Source organism: Macrotis lagotis, chromosome 5 (genome assembly GCF_037893015.1).
Source record: "Macrotis lagotis isolate mMagLag1 chromosome 5, bilby.v1.9.chrom.fasta, whole genome shotgun sequence".
Classification (NCBI taxonomy): Eukaryota; Metazoa; Chordata; class Mammalia; order Peramelemorphia; family Peramelidae; genus Macrotis; species Macrotis lagotis.
In genome coordinates, this window is record NC_133662.1 from 186430064 (window position 1) to 186447360 (window position 17297).

Here is a 17297-nt window from a genome sequence, read left to right on the forward strand (position 1 = left end):
CGCCGGCTGTGTCGGGCTGCCAGGGAGTCACCTGCGCCAGGTCCCCCTTGTACAGGCCGGCCCTGAAGCGCACCCAGCTCCCGGGCTCCGGGCGGAAGGCTCCCGTGCCCATCACCCTCAGCACGTCCGGCATCTCCTCCACAGGCACCGGCTTCGGATGCTGGGCGGCCCCGCGCAGGCCGGCCACGCCCTCGATGGCCCGCACCACCTGGCCCAGGCGGTACGCCTCCACGTAGATGCGGCCCTTCACGTTGTCCGGGGCCAGCACCGACTGGATCTGCAGGGGGCTCTCGCTCAGCCGCGAGGCCAGGAACTTGCGCATCAGCGTCAAGGCGGCGGCCCTTTCCTGGCCCACCTTGCACCTCACCATCCACAGCCTGGGATCCCGGAGGCCCGGGAGCAGCCTCTGCCTGCTCAGGGCCTCGGAGAAGCGGCCCGAGGCCCCGGGGCCGCCTTCGCGGCGGGATGCCGAGGCGTACTTCTGCACGTAGTAGTCCACCAGCTCCTCCTCTCCCTGGGTCCTCCAGGCGTTCTGGAGGCGCCGGGCCTGGGAGCAGTCCTCCTCCTCCTCCTCCTCCTCGTCGGGAGCCGGGCCGGGGCCCTCCGGGCTTCCCGGGTCCAGGAGGGCCTCCGCTCCCTCCTCCCACTCCGTGTCTTCCTCTTCGTACTCATCGTCCACCTCGGCCTCCTCCAGGATGAAGCCGTGGTGTCTGGCTTTCTTTCGTGGCCGCCGCTCCTCCTCCTCATCTTCATCATCATCATCATCGTCCTCCTCCTCCTCATCATCATCGTCCTCCTCCTCCTCATCATCGTCCTCCTGCTCCTCCTCCTCCTCCTCTGCCTCGGCCGCCGCCGCCCTGCCCTTCTCCTGCTCCTCCGCAGCCTCGCCTTCCCCAGAACGCTCATCCCCTGATTCCGATGCCCACCTCGACTGGGACCCCGACTCCTCAGACTCGGATTCCGACCCGGACTCGGAAGCGGAGGACGCTTCCTCGGGCGGCGCAGATTCCAGGCCTGCGGCAGCTGCTGCTGCTGCCCGCCGCCTCCTGCCCCGGGCCCTTCGCTCGGCCTCGGCGCCTCTCTCCGTGCGCCCCGCTTCAGGGAACTTGCGACGGGCACGCTGAGCCACCTTCTCTCCGGACTTGGCGGGCCTCATTTCCAGGCTGCTGCTGCTGCTGCTGCTGCTGCTGCCCTTCCCAATCCGAGTCTTCCAGAGGCAGTGGCTGGGGCGCAATGAGCGCCCCGGCGCCTTCACTCTCTTTATAGTCCTTCCTTGGGGCTACGTCACAGCTGAACCGGCCGAGTTCACACCTCTCCCGGAGACCCTGCACCCGGCTGGGAGGGGGGAGCTGTGTGTTGGGGGCGGGGGGGGCGTGGCGCGGGCTCTAGAAGACCTGGAAGTGTTCTGGAAGGTAAAGCAAGACCTTCTCCCTCTTCCAATTAGAGGCCCACAGAGGAAACGGGGCATGAGCACCCTCATGGGCATCCCAAACCAAGTGCCTCTAAGGTGGAAATCGCTTTGGCTGGCCTACTGCCCCAGCACCTCCCTCAAACTGTGTGACTTCTCGGTGAGCACGGAGGCTAAGGTGGACGCGGGAAGCAAGGGAATGACTCAACTTGGACCTGAGAAAACCCAAAGAAAATCATGAAAATATTCACCCAAATCCAAGTCACGACCTTCAAGCGCCTTTCCTCCCGGTGGAGGAGACACTGTCAGGTCCCCAACCAGAGGGAGATTGGGCAGTTTGTCCAACAACTAGGTGGAAGGACCAGGCACCCATGAAAGGCCGAGGAGGAAAACGGAGCGTTGTGGTCCTTCAGTGTCCCAACAACATCGCTCAAGCAAGCCTCTATTGTTCCACTGTCACCCTGCCAAGCCCTTGGTCAAGGGAGAAAAATTCCAGCCGGTCTCCAGCCTTTTGTAAAATCAGTTCATCTTCCCTTCTTCATATCATAAGCCAGTTCTCCTCCCCAGGATCCTCCTCCCACAACAGCCCAACAAAGCTCCCATACAACAAATTCCTCCCTTTTATGAAAGAAAAATACATCAACTGAAAGAGTTAGAAACCTGTGCACTGTGTTTGGAACCCCTGTGAACCTGCACATGGCCTCCAAGGGCAACTTTCTGGCTGTGTGCTTACACACGCTTCCAGTCTGCTGGATGTTCCACTGTTTCTTGCATTAGCTCTTGCTTTTGTGAGATGTGCTTCCTTCCTCACCATGCAGTGACATTTCCCTGTCTCTCTGGTTGTAGTGCTTCCCTTATTCTACAGTGGTTGGGGGAATCTTCCCAAGCTTCTCCATGGTCCTCACACTTCAACATTCTTTCCTACTTTGCATAAAGGTTCCTTTCTATTCCAGTACAACAGTTTTTTTTATTAATTAATTAATTTATTTTCATGCATTTGTATAGGAATCTCTCCAGGGTACAAAATTTCCCTCCATGTTCCATTCCTACCCCCCCTCCCCCAGCAGGAAATAGTCAGGTTAGCATTTGACATATATATATTTTTCAACCTATTTACAAACGAGTAATTTTCAGCATGAGGAATGAGGATTAAGGGAAAGAGATACATAAGAGATCATTTTGACAAAGTGTTCATCAGATTCGGAAGGGTTTTTTTTCTGTGTGTTTTATTTTCTTTTGTTTTTCTTCCTCCTGTTGGGGATAATATAGTCCATAACCAGTCAAATAAAGTTGTCTTAGCTCTCTGGATTATTGAGAGGAGTTGCTTCCAAGGTTGTTCATCTCCTAATGTTGTCGATGTGTACCTTGTTCTCTTGGCTCTACTCGCTTTGCTCAGCATCAGATCCTTTATGTCATTCCATGCTTTTGTAGAGTCCAATGATTTATGGTATCTTATAGAAAACTAACCATCTATAATATCCACGGACCAAAACTTGTTTAGCCATTCCCCCATTGATGGGCACCCCCTCCCCCCATTTCCAATTCTTTGCCACTTCAAAAAGAGCTGCTAGGAATAGTGTGGAACATGCAGGACTTTTCCCACTTTTTATAATTTCTTCTGGATATGGTCCTAGAATTGGAACTGTGGGTCAAAGGTTGTGAACTGTTTTATTTCTCTTTGGGCATAGTTCCATATTGCTCTCCAGAAAGGTTAGATCTGTTGACAACTCCACCAGAAATTCGTCAATGCCTACAACCTCTCCGACACTGATCATCTTCCCTTTTTCTCATCTGGGCTAATCTAACCGGACTGAGATGATTCCTCATTGTTGTTTTAATTAATAGTGATTTGGAGCATTTTGTCATGTGATTACATATAGCTTTAATTTCTTCATTTGAAAACTGTCTGTTCCTATCCTTTCACCATTTATGAATTGGGGAATGAATTGTGATCTTATAAATTGGATGCAATTCTCTATATATTTTGGACATGAGACTTTTATCAGAACTCCTGGCTGTGGAGATTGTTTCCCACCTTTCTGCTATTCTTCTCATTTTGGAAGCGTTGATTTAATAGCACAAACACTTTTTAATTCAATGTAATCAAATGCATTCATGCTGCAATTTAAAATAGGCTCTAATTCTGGTTTGTTCATAAATTAATCCTCTTCCCATAGATCAGAGAGGTACAGTATTTTGGACTATTAATTTCTCTTTTGAATTAACTCTCTTTATGTTTAAATCCTGTAGCCATTTTGACCTTATTTTGGTAGACCAGTATAAGAGTTTTCTGTCATTCCCCAGTTGATGGGCGTCTTCACTTGTTCCTAAGTCTTTATTATCTCAAAAGAAGTGCTTCTTGTCCACCTCCAAGTGTGGATGTCCTCTACTCCAATGCATATGGAAGGCCCTAGGGTTTGTCAGGTCCAGAAGCAGGAGTGAAGGAAAGGGAATCAATCAATCTCTATGTATGTATCATGACTGATAGATTAGGGAGCCCTGAGTGGATTCCTGGGGGGAGAAACTAGTCAGGGAATGGAGGTTGTGACAGTGAAGACCACTTGCTGAGGACTGGCGGTTCCTCTGCAGTTGGAGACTGGGTGGGGCAGAGAGGGGTGGGGGAGGGGGGCTTGGGGATTGGGATCCTTTCTAGAATCAGAAGAGGACCAGGAGAGCCTATTGTCTAGGATTTGGATGGGGAGAAGGGTGGGGGTTCCCCAATTGAAAGATATACCAACCAGCCCCAGAAAGAGAAGACCAAAAGGAACTGAAGATATAGAAGTCATAAAAGTAGACATTACATAGTAAGCTGGGAAACAATTTTTACATCCAGTATTTCTGACAAAGGACCCATTTCTAAAGTATATAGAGAACTGAGACAAATTTATAAAACTTTAAAAAGCCATTCTGCAATTGAGAAATGGTTAAGGATATGCAAAGAATATTTATAGATGAGGAAATCAAACCTATCCTTTCATATGAAAAATTGCTCTAAATCATTAGCGATTAGAAAAACGTAAATTAAAGCATCTCTGAGGTACCATCTCACACCTCTCAGACTGACCAAAAGGATCAGAAAGAACGATGAGCCATATCGGAAGGGATGTGGGAAATCTGGGACACTACTACATGGTTGGTGGAGCTGTGAGTTGATCCAAACTTTCTGGAGAGCAAGCTGAAGTTAAGCTCAAAGCCAATAAAAATGAGCATACCCTTCCATCGAGTCATACTTCTACTGGGTCTATACCCTGAACTGATTGTGGGAAAAAGGGTAAAAACATCACTTGTAAAAAAAATATTCATAGCAGCTCTGTTTGTGGTACCAAAGAATTGGAAATAGAGTGAATGTCCATCGATCGGGGCATGGCTGAATGAATTGGGTCTATGTGCCTTACTGGGACACTTTTGCTCTATTAGAAACCAGGAGGGATGGACTTTCAGAGAAGCCTGGAAAGATTGCATGAACTGATGCTGAGCGAGACCGAGAGATGGACACCCTAACAGCAACATGGAAGTGATGATCCACCTTAATGGATTTTCTCATTCTATGGGTGCAATAGTCAGGGACAATTTTAGGGTATCTGCGACGGAGAACACCATCTCTATCCAGAGAAAGAGCTGTGGAGTTTAGAGAAAGACCGGAGACTATTACCTTTAATTAAAAAGGAAAGTTGTCTTATGTGCTACATAATTTTGCTATGGCTAATATTTAATTTTTTCTCAGTGTTATGATTTTTCTCTCAACATATTCAATGTCGATCACTGCATACCATGGACACAATGTAAAGCTCAATAGACTGGGGTGGCTAGGTGGCACAGTAGATAAAGCACCGGCCCTGGAGTCAGGAGTACCTGAGTTCAAATCCAGCCTCGGACAATTAATTACCTAGCTGTGTGGCCTTGGGCAAGCCACTTAACCTCGTTTGCCTTGCAAAAAAATTAAAACCTAAAAAATAAAAAATCAATATGCTGCCTTCTGGCTGGAGCTGGGAGGGAAGAGTGAAGCGGGGGGGGGGGGGGGGGGATGGCAAAATTCAAACCCTTGTTTAAAAAATGAGAGGCAGGAAACCAGAATTGTAATAAATCAGAAAACAAAATATTTATTTAAAAGTAAAATGAAGAGCAGACGTTGGCCGGATTCTCTTCCTTGACATAGCATTTGTGACACGAGAAAAGCCAGTGGGGTAGAATCCGGAGATCCCATTGGGTGTCCAGTTGGGACTCGGTGTAGGGTCTCTCTAGGGAGACTGGCAGCGGTTTTGCAGTTGAAGGTGAGGCCCCAAGCAGTGAAGGCGAAGCCATCCCACAGCCTAACAGACAAGGGCTCCCGAGCCGGGTCCCGGGAGGTTAGCGATGGGGCAAGTGGTTTGAGTCCGAGATCAGGTGAGGTAGACAGACCGCCTGGTTGGGGGTGGGGGGGGGTGCTGGTTCGGGGCGGGGGGGAGGTGCTGGTTCGGGGCGGGGGGGAGTTGCCTGCCGGGAGGCCCCCTCGCCAACCTATGAGTGTTCTGGATGGTGAGGGCGGGGAGTGTGGGAGGCGGAAGGCCAGGCTTGGACTGGAGTAAAGTTGTCGCAGTACATGGGGGTGGCGGGGCCGTGGATGGGCGTCTGGGAGGCATAGCTGGGGGTGGCGGCCGAGACCGGAGTGGGCAGTCCAGGGCGCGTGGTGCCAAGGGGGACGAGTCTCTGAGCCTGGACGGAAATGACCTGGCAGGTGGAGTGCATCTCCACGCGGACAACGTCCTCCTGCACGTCCTTCACCAGGCCGATGTAGCCCTTGTAGGGCCCCTGGCAGATGCGCACCGACTGTCCCACCAGGCCGTTGGCTCGGCTGCGGCCCCTGTGGGAGCCCCGGCCCCCGGGCCGCCCCCAGACCCGCCTCGGCGCGCCCTCGGCTGCTGGCGCCCGGTGTCCTCCGGGGCTCGCGCGCCCGGGACTGGCCAGGCGAGGGCCGCGGCCCGCCGCCGGAGCCCCGGGCGAGAGCTGGTCGCGAGGCGCCGAGCGGGCAGCCCGGCTGAGCAGGAGATGGCGGGACTTGCAGACGAACAGGCCCCCGTGGTCCAGGAGGCTGCCGGAGTGCAGAAAGGCGACTCCTCCGAAGAGGTGGAGGATCCTGGCCTCGAGGCCGGAGTGGGGGCCCTCCAGCACCCTGACCGCGTCGGCGACTCGAAGGCCGTTCCGGTGGCCGTCCACGGCCGCAGCCGAGCCGCGGTCCCGCCTCGGGGTGACCGCCCGGCGGCGCGCCGTCAGCAGCCGGCCGTGCATGGTGAGGATGCGGCAGGCGTCCGCCTCCACGCCGACGACGACGCCCACGGCGCCGGGCTGCAGCTGCACCAGCTGGCCCCAGCGGGGCCCGTCGCCGTGGCCGTCGCCCTCGCCGGCGTCCAGCGGGGCCGAGGTGCCCGAGCAGAGGCGCAGGTCTCGCGGAAGCACCTTGAGCTCTTCGCAGGTGAGGTCGGAGAGCAGGAGGACGAAGCGCTCCTCCACCCTCAGCACCAAGCCGGCCACGCCCTGGAAGCGGCCCGCGGTCACTCGGACGTGGTCCCCCTGGTCGAAGTCCTTCTGCAGCTCCCAGGCCGCCAGCTGCAGCGGGGCGCGGAGCTGCGGGTGCTCGGGCCGCACCGTGACCTCGGGGCCCCGCACGCCCAGCACGCGGCCCCGCAGGTGCTGCAGCTCCCCGGCCCGCACCCGCACCTTGTCTCCCGGCCTGAAGCTGCCCTCGGCGTCCGGCTGGGCGCCCTGCACGCACAGCTCCGGGTCCCCCAGGCCGTCGGGGCCCTCCGCGAAGCGCTGCAGCTCGGAAAGCGTGGGCATCACCCCGTCCCCGAGGACAGCCGAGGGCGCCACGGTCTTGTAGAGGAAGCCCGCGCGGCTGTAGCGGTTGCCCCGGAACACGAGGAAGTCTCCGTCGGCGCTCACTTTTCCTCCCAGGGCGCGGACCTTGCGAGCGTCAAAGAGCTTCGGGGGAGGCCTGCCCGAGCGGCTCCTCTTGGCCCCGCCGCGCGCCTGCGGGCCGGGGCCCGCCGGGAGGCCGTAGTCGAGGCGAGGAATCATCTTGAGGGAGACGCCGGCTGTGTCGGGCTGCCAGGGAGTCACCTGCGCCAGGTCCCCCTTGTACAGGCCGGCCCTGAAGCGCACCCAGCTCCCGGGCTCCGGGCGGCAGGCTCCCGTGCCCATCACCCTCAGCACGTCCGGCATCTCCTCCACAGGCACGGGCTTCGGATGCTGGGCGGCCCCGCGCAGGCCGGCCACGCCCTCGATGGCCCGCACCACCTGGCCCAGGCGGTACGCCTCCACGTAGATGCGGCCCTTCACGTTGTCCGGGGCCAGCACCGACTGGATCTGCAGGGGGCTCTCGCTCAGCCGCGAGGCCAGGAACTTGCGCATCAGGGTCAAGGCGGCGGCCCTTTCCTGGCCCACCTTGCACCTCACCATCCACAGCCTGGGATCCCGGAGGCCCGGGAGCAGCCTCTGCCTGCTCAGGGCCTCGGAGAAGCGGCCCGAGGCCCCGGGGCCGCCTTCGCGGCGGGATGCCGAGGCGTACTTCTGCACGTAGTAGTCCACCAGCTCCTCCTCTCCCTGGGTCCTCCAGGCGTTCTGGAGGCGCCGGGCCTGGGAGCAGTCCTCCTCCTCCTCCTCCTCGTCGTCGGGAGCCGGGCCGGGGCCCTCCGGGTTTCCCGGGTCCAGGAGGGCCTCCGCTCCCTCCTCCCACTCCGTGTCTTCCTCTTCGTACTCATCGTCCACCTCGGCCTCCTCCAGGATGAAGCCGTGGTGTCTGGCTTTCTTTCGTGGCCGCCGCTCCTCCTCCTCCTCATCTTCATCATCATCATCATCATCATCGTCCTCCTCCTCCTCATCATCATCCTCCTCCTCCTCCTCCTCCTCTGCCTCGGCCGCCGCCGCCCTGCCCTTCTCCTGCTCCTCCGCAGCCTCGCCTTCCCCAGAACGCTCATCCCCTGATTCCGATGCCCACCTCGACTGGGACCCCGACTCCTCAGACTCGGATTCCGACCCGGACTCGGAAGCGGAGGACGCTTCCTCGGGCGGCGCAGATTCCAGGCCTGCGGCAGCTGCTGCTGCTGCCCGCCGCCTCCTGCCCCGGGCCCTTCGCTCGGCCTCGGCGCCTCTCTCCGTGCGCCCCGCTTCAGGGAACTTGCGACGGGCACGCTGAGCCTCCTTCTCTCCGGACTTGGCGGGCCTCATTTCCAGGCTGCTGCTGCTGCTGCTGCTGCCCTTGCCAATCCGAGTCTTCCAGAGGCAGTGGCTGGGGCGCAATGAGCGCCCCGGCGCCTTCACTCTCTTTATAGTCCTTCCTTGGGGCTACGTCACAGCTGAACCGGCCGAGTTCACACCTCTCCCGGAGACCCTGCACCCGGGTGGGAGGGGGGAGCTGTGTGTTGGGGGCGGGGGGCGTGGCGCGGGCTCTAGAAGACCTGGAAATGTTCTGGAAGGTAAAGCAAGACCTTCTCCCTCTTCCAATTAGAGCCCCACAGAGGAAACGGGGCATGAGGACCCTCATGGGCATCCCAAACCAAGTGCCTCTAAGGTGGAAATCGCTTTGGCTGGCCTACTGCCCCAGCACCTCCCTCAAACTGTGTGACTTCTCGGTGAGCACGGAGGCCAAGGTGGACGCGAGAAGCGAGGGAATGACTCAACTTGGACCTGAGAAAACCCAAAGAAAATCATGAAAATATTCACCCAAATCCAAGTCACGACCTTCAAGCGCCTTTCCTCCCGGTGGAGGAGACACTATCAGGTCCCCAACCAGAGGGAGACTGGACAGTTTGTCCATCAACTAGGTGGAAGGACCAGGCACCCATGAAAGGCCGAGGAGGAAAACGGAGCGTTGTGGTCCTTCAGTGTCCAAACAACATCGATCAAGCAAGCCTCTGTTGTTCCACTGTCACCCTGCCAAGCCCTTGGTCAAGGGAGAAAAATTCCAGCCGGTCTCCAGCCTTTTGTAAAATCAGTTCATCTTCCCTTCTTCATATCATAAGCCAGTTCTCCTCCCCAGGATCCTCCTCCCACAACAGCCCAACAAAGCTCCCATACAACAAACTCCTCCCTTTTATGAAAGAAAAATACATCAACTGAAAGAGTTAGAAACCTGTGCACTGTGTTTGGAACCCCTGTGAACCTGCACATGGCCTCCAAGGGCAACTTTCTGGCTGTGTGCTTACACACGCTTCCAGTCTGCTGGATGTTCCACAGTTTCTTGCATTACCTCTTGCTTTTGTGAGATGTGCTTCCTTCCTCACCATGCAGTGACATTTCCCTGTCTCTCTGGTTGTACTGCTTCCCTTATTCTACAGTGGTTGGGGGAATCTTCCCAAGCTTCTCCATGGTCCTCACACTTCAACATTCTTTCCTACTTTACATAAAGGTTCCTTTCTATTCCAGTACAACAGTTTTTTTTATTAATTAATTTATTTTCATGCATTTGTATAGGAATCTCTCCAGGGTACAAAATTTCCCTCCATGTTCCATTCCTACCCCCCTCCCCCAGCAGGAAATAGTCAGGTTAGCATTTGACATATATATATTTTTCAACCTATTTACAAACGAGTAATTTTCAGCATGAGGAATGAGGATTAAGGGAAAGAGATACATAAGAGATCATTTTGACAAAGTGTTCATCAGATTCGGAAGGGTTTTTTTTTTACTGTGTGTTTTATTTTCTTTTGTTTTTCTTCCTCCTGTTGGGGATAATATAGTCCATAACCAGTCAAATAAAGTTGTCTTAGCTCTCTGGATTATTGAGAGGAGTTGCTTCCGAGGTGGTTCATCTCCTAATGTTGTCGATGTGTACCTTGTTCTCTTGGCTCTACTCGCTTTGCTCAGCATCAGATCCTTTATGTCATTCCATGCTTTTGTAGAGTGCAATGATTTATGGTATCTTATAGAAAACTAACCATCTATAATATCCACGTACCAAAACTTGTTTAGCCATTCCCCAATTGATGGGCATCCCCCCCCCCCCATTTCCAATTCTTTGCCACTTTAAAAAGAGCTGCTAGGAATAGTGTGGAACATGCAGGACTTTTCCCACTTTTTATAATTTCTTCTGGATATGGTCCTAGAATTGGAACTGTGGGTCAAAGGTTGTGAACTGTTTTATTTCTCTTTGGGCATAGTTCCATATTGCTCTCCAGAAAGGTTAGATCTGTTGACAACTCCACCAGAAATTCGTCAATGCCTACAACCTCTCCGACACTGATCATCTTCCCTTTTTCTCATCTGGGCTAATCTAACCAGACTGAGATGATTCCTCATTGTTGTTTTAATCAATAGTGATTTGGAGCATTTTGTCATGTGATTACATATAGCTTTAATTTCTTCATTTGAAAACTGTCTGTTCATATCCTTTCACCATTTATGAATTGGGGAATGAATTGTGATCTTATGAATCGGATGCAATTCTCTATATATTTTGGACATGAGACATTTATCAGAACTCCTGGCTGTGGAGATTGTTTCCCACCTTTCTGCTTTTCTTCTCATTTTGGAAGCGTTGATTTTAATAGCACAAACACTTTTTAATTCAATGTAATCAAATGCATTCATGCTGCAATTTATAATAGGCTCTAATTCTGGTTTGTTCATAAATTAATCCTCTTCCCATAGATCAGAGAGGTACAGTATTTTGGACTATTAATTTATCTTTTGAATTAACTCTCTTTATGTTTAAATCCTGTAGCCATTTTGACCTTATTTTGGTAGACCAGTATAAGAGTTTGCTGTCATTCCCCAGTTGATGGGCGTCTTCACTTGTTCCTAAGTCTTTATTATCTCAAAAGAAGTGCTTCTTGTCCACCTCCAAGTATGGATGTCCTCTACTCCAATGCATATGGAAGGCCCTGGGGTTTGTCAGGTCCAGAAGCCGGAGTGCAGGAAAGGGAATCAATCAATCTCTATGTATGTATCATGACTGATAGATTAGGGAGCCCTGAGTGGATTCCTGGGGGAGAATCTAGTCAGGGAATGGAGGTTGTGACAGTGAAGACCACTTGCTGAGGACTGGCGGTTCCTCTGCAGTTGGAGACTGGGTGGGGCAGAGAGAGGTGGGGGAGGGGGGCTTGGGGGTTGGGATCCTTTCTAGAATCAGAAGAGGACCGGGAGAGCCTGTTGTCTAGGATTTGGATGGGGAGAAGGGTGGGGGTTCCCCAATTGAAAGATATACCGACCAGCCCCAGAAAGAGAAGAGAAGACCCAAAGGAACTGAAGATATAGAAGTCATAAAAGTAGACATTACATAGTAAGCTGGGAAACAATTTTTACATCCAGTATTTCTGACAAAGGACCCATTTCTAAAGTATATAGAGAACTGAGACAAATTTATAAAACTTTAAAAAGCCATTCTGCAATTGAGAAATGGTTAAGGATATGCAAAGAATATTTATAGATGAGGAAATCAAACCTATCCTTTCATATGAAAAATTGCTCTAAATCATTAGCGATTAGAAAAACGTAAATTAAAGCATCTCTGAGGTACCATCTCACACCTCTCAGACTGACCAAAAGGATCAGAAAGAAGGATGAGCCATATCGGAAGGGATGTGGGAAATCTGGGACACTACTACATGGTTGGTGGAGCTGTGAGTTGATCCAAACTTTCTGGAGAGCAAGCTGAAGTTAAGCTCAAAGCCAATAAAAATGAACATACCCTTCCATCGAGTCATACTTCTACTGGGTCTATACCCTGAACTGATTGTGGGAAAAAGGGTAAAAACATCGCTTGTAAAAAAAATATTCATAGCAGCTCTGTTTGTGGTACCAAAGAACTGGAAATAGAGTGAATGTCCATCGATTGGGGCATGGCTGAATGAATTGGGTCTATGTGCCTTACTGGGACACTTTTGCTCTATTAGAAACCAGGAGGGATGGACTTTCAGAGAAGCCTGGAAAGATTGCATGAACTGATGCTGAGCGAGACCGAGAGATGGACACCCTAACAGCAACATGGGAGTGATGATCCACCTTAATGGATTTTCTCATTCTATGGGTGCAATAGTCAGGGACAATTTTAGGGTATCTGCGATGGAGAACACCATCTCTATCCAGAGAAAGAGCTGTGGAGTTTAGAGAAAGACCGGAGACTATTACCTTTAATTAAAAAGGAAAGTTGTCTTATGTGCTACATAATTTTGCTATGGCTAATATTTAATTTTTTCTCAGTGTTATGATTTTTCTCTCAACATATTCAATGTCGATCACTGCATACCATGGACACAATGTAAAGCTCAATAGACTGGGGTGGCTAGGTGGCACAGTAGATAAAGCACCGGCCCTGGAGTCAGGAGTACCTGAGTTCAAATCCAGCCTCGGACAATTAATTACCTAGCTGTTTGGCCTTGGGCAAGCCACTTAACCTCGTTTGCCTTGCAAAAAAATTAAAACCTAAAAAATAAAAAATCAATATGCTGCCTTCTGGCTGGAGCTGGGAGGGAAGAGTGAAGCGGGGGGGATGGCAAAATTCAAACCCTTGTTTAAAAAATGAGAGGCAGGAAACCAGAATTGTAATAAATCAGAAAACAAAATATTTATTTAAAAGTAAAATGAAGAGCAGACGTTGGCCGGATTCTCTTCCTTGACATAGCATTTGTGACACGAGAAAAGCCAGTGGGGTAGAATCCGGAGATCCCATTGGGTGTCCAGTTGGGACTCGGTGTAGGGTCTCTCTAGGGAGACTGGCAGCGGTTTTGCAGTTGAAGGTGAGGCCCCAAGCAGTGAAGGCGAAGCCATCCCACAGCCTAACAGACAAGGGCTCCCGAGCCGGGGCCCGGGAGGGGAGCGATGGGGCAAGTGGTTTGAGTCCGAGATCAGGTGAGGTAGACAGACCGCCTGGTTGGGGGTGGGGGGGGTGCTGGTTCGGGGCGGGGGGGAGGTGCTGGTTCGGGGCGGGGGGGAGTTGCCTGCCGGGAGGCCCCCTCGCCAACCTATGAGTGTTCTGGATGGTGAGGGCGGGGAGTGTGGGAGTCGGAAGGCCAGGCTTGGACTGGAGTAAAGTTGTCGCAGTACATGGGGGTGGCGGGGCCGTGGATGGGCGTCTGGGAGGCATAGCTGGGCGTGGCGGCCGAGACGGGAGTGGGCAGTCCAGGGCGCGTGGTGCCAAGGGGGACGAGTCTCTGAGCCTGGACGGAAATGACCTGGCAGGTGGAGTGCATCTCCACGCGGACAACGTCCTCCTGCACGTCCTTCACCAGGCCGATGTAGCCCTTGTAGGGCCCCTGGCAGATGCGCACCGACTGTCCCACCAGGCCGTTGGCTCGGCTGCGGCCCCTGTGGGAGCCCCGGCCCCCGGGCCGCCCCCAGACCCGCCTCGGCGCGCCCTCGGCTGCTGGCGCCCGGTGTCCTCCGGGGCTCGCGCGCCCGGGACTGGCCAGGCGAGGGCCGCGGCCCGCCGCCGGAGCCCCGGGCGAGAGCTGGTCGCGAGGCGCCGAGCGGGCAGCCCGGCTGAGCAGGAGATGGCGGGACTTGCAGACGAACAGGCCCCCGTGGTCCAGGAGGCTGCCGGAGTGCAGAAAGGCGACTCCTCCGAAGAGGTGGAGGATCCTGGCCTCGAGGCCGGAGTGGGGACCCTCCAGCACCCTGACCGCGTCGGCGACTCGAAGGCCGTTCCGGTGGCCGTCCACGGCCGCAGCCGAGCCGCGGTCCCGCCTCGGGGTGACCGCCCGGCGGCGCGCCGTCAGCAGCCGGCCGTGCATGGTGAGGATGCGGCAGGCGTCCGCCTCCACGCCGACGACGACGCCCACGGCGCCGGGCTGCAGCTGCACCAGCTGGCCCCAGCGGGGCCCGTCGCCGTGGCCGTCGCCCTCGCCGGCGTCCAGCGGGGCCGAGGTGCCCGAGCAGAGGCGCAGGTCTCGCGGAAGCACCTTGAGCTCTTCGCAGGTGAGGTCGGAGAGCAGGAGGACGAAGCGCTCCTCCACCCTCAGCACCAAGCCGGCCACGCCCTGGAAGCGGCCCGCGGTCACTCGGACGTGGTCCCCCTGGTCGAAGTCCTTCTGCAGCTCCCAGGCCGCCAGCTGCAGCGGGGCGCGGAGCTGCGGGTGCTCGGGCCGCACCGTGACCTCGGGGCCCCGCACGCCCAGCACGCGGCCCCGCAGGTGCTGCAGCTCCCCGGCCCGCACCCGCACCTTGTCTCCCGGCCTGAAGCTGCCCTCGGCGTCCGGCTGGGCGCCCTGCACGCACAGCTCCGGGTCCCCCAGGCCGTCGGGGCCCTCCGCGAAGCGCTGCAGCTCGGAAAGCGTGGGCATCACCCCGTCCCCGAGGACAGCCGAGGGCGCCACGGTCTTGTAGAGGAAGCCCGCGCGGCTGTAGCGGTTGCCCCGGAACACGAGGAAGTCTCCGTCGGCGCTCACTTTTCCTCCCAGGGCGCGGACCTTGCGAGCGTCAAAGAGCTTCGGGGGAGGCCTGCCCGAGCGGCTCCTCTTGGCCCCCGCCGCGCGCCTGCGGGCCGGGGCCCGCCGGGAGGCCGTAGTCGAGGCGAGGAATCATCTTGAGGGAGACGCCGGCTGTGTCGGGCTGCCAGGGAGTCACCTGCGCCAGGTCCCCCTTGTACAGGCCGGCCCTGAAGCGCACCCAGCTCCCGGGCTCCGGGCGGCAGGCTCCCGTGCCCATCACCCTCAGCACGTCCGGCATCTCCTCCACAGGCACCGGCTTCGGATGCTGGGCGGCCCCGCGCAGGCCGGCCACGCCCTCGATGGCCCGCACCACCTGGCCCAGGCGGTACGCCTCCACGTAGATGCGGCCCTTCACGTTGTCCGGGGCCAGCACCGACTGGATCTGCAGGGGGCTCTCGCTCAGCCGCGAGGCCAGGAACTTGCGCATCAGGGTCAAGGCGGCGGCCCTTTCCTGGCCCACCTTGCACCTCACCATCCACAGCCTGGGATCCCGGAGGCCCGGGAGCAGCCTCTGCCTGCTCAGGGCCTCGGAGAAGCGGCCCGAGGCCCCGGGGCCGCCTTCGCGGCGGGATGCCGAGGCGTACTTCTGCACGTAGTAGTCCACCAGCTCCTCCTCTCCCTGGGTCCTCCAGGCGTTCTGGAGGCGCCGGGCCTGGGAGCAGTCCTCCTCCTCCTCCTCCTCCTCGTCGGGAGCCGGGCCGGGGCCCTCCGGGTTTCCCGGGTCCAGGAGGGCCTCCGCTCCCTCCTCCCACTCCGTGTCTTCCTCTTCGTACTCATCGTCCACCTCGGCCTCCTCCAGGATGAAGCCGTGGTGTCTGGCTTTCTTTCGTGGCCGCCGCTCCTCCTCCTCCTCATCTTCATCATCATCATCATCGTCCTCCTCCTCCTCCTCCTCATCATCATCGTCCTCCTCATCATCATCATCGTCCTCCTGCTCCTCCTCCTCTGCCTCGGCCGCCGCCGCCCTGCCCTTCTCCTGCTCCTCCGCAGCCTCGCCTTCCCCAGAACGCTCATCCCCTGATTCCGATGCCCACCTCGACTGGGACCCCGACTCCTCAGACTCGGATTCCGACCCGGACTCGGAAGCGGAGGACGCTTCCTCGGGCGGCGCAGATTCCAGGCCTGCGGCAGCTGCTGCTGCTGCCCGCCGCCTCCTGCCCCGGGCCCTTCGCTCGGCCTCGGCGCCTCTCTCCGTGCGCCCCGCTTCAGGGAACTTGCGACGGGCACGCTGAGCCACCTTCTCTCCGGACTTGGCGGGCCTCATTTCCAGGCTGCTGCTGCTGCTGCCCTTGCCAATCCGAGTCTTCCAGAGGCAATGGCTGGGGCGCAATGAGCGCCCCGGCGCCTTCACTCTCTTTATAGTCCTTCCTTGGGGCTACGTCACAGCTGAACCGGCCGAGTTCACACCTCTCCCGGAGACCCTGCACCCGGGTGGGAGGGGGGAGCTGTGTGTTGGGGGCGGGGGGCGTGGCGCGGGCTCTAGAAGACCTGGAAGTGTTCTGGAAGGCAAAGCAAGACCTTCTCCCTCTTCCAATTAGAGGCCCACAGAGAAAACGAGGCATGAGGACCCTCATGGGCATCCCAATCCAAGTGCCTCTAAGGTGGAAATCGCTTTGGCTGGCCTACTGCCCCAGCACCTCCCTCAAACTGTGTGACTTCTCAGTGAGCACGGAGGCCAAGGTGGACGCGGGAAGCGAGGGAATGACTCAACTTGGACCTGAGAAAACCCAAAGAAAATCATGAAAATATTCACCCAAATCCAAGTCACGACCTTCAAGCGCCTTTCCTCCCGGTGGAGGAGACACTATCAGGTCCCCAACCAGAGGGAGACTGGACAGTTTGTCCATCAACTAGGTGGAAGGACCAGGCACCCATGAAAGGCCGAGTAGGAAAACGGAGCGTTGTGGTCCTTCAGTGTCCAAACAACATCGATCAAGCAAGCCTCTACTGTTCCACTGTCACCCTGCCAAGCCCTTGGTCAAGGGAGAAAAATTCCAGCCGGTCTCCAGCCTTTTGTAAAATCAGTTCATCTTCCCTTCTTCATATCATAAACCAGTTCTCCTCCCCAGGATCCTCCTCCCACAACAGCCCAACAAAGCTCCCATACAACAAATTCCTCCCTTTTATGAAAGAAAAATACATCAACTGAAAGAGTTAGAAACCTGTGCACTGTGTTTGGAACCCCTGTGAACCTGCACATGGCCTCCAAGGGCAACTTTCTGGCTGTGTGCTTACACACGCTTCCAGTCTGCTGGATGTTCCACTGTTTCTTGCATTAGCTCTTGCTTTTGTGAGATGTGCTTCCTTCCTCACCATGCAGTGACATTTCCCTGTCTCTCTGGTTGTAGTGCTTCCCTTATTCTACAGTGGTTGGGGGGAATCTTCCCAAGCTTCTCCATAGTCCTTATACTCAACATTTTTTCCTACTTCACAGAAATACTCCATTACATTCTTGTTGAACAGTTTGTTGAGCTATTGCCCCTCTGATG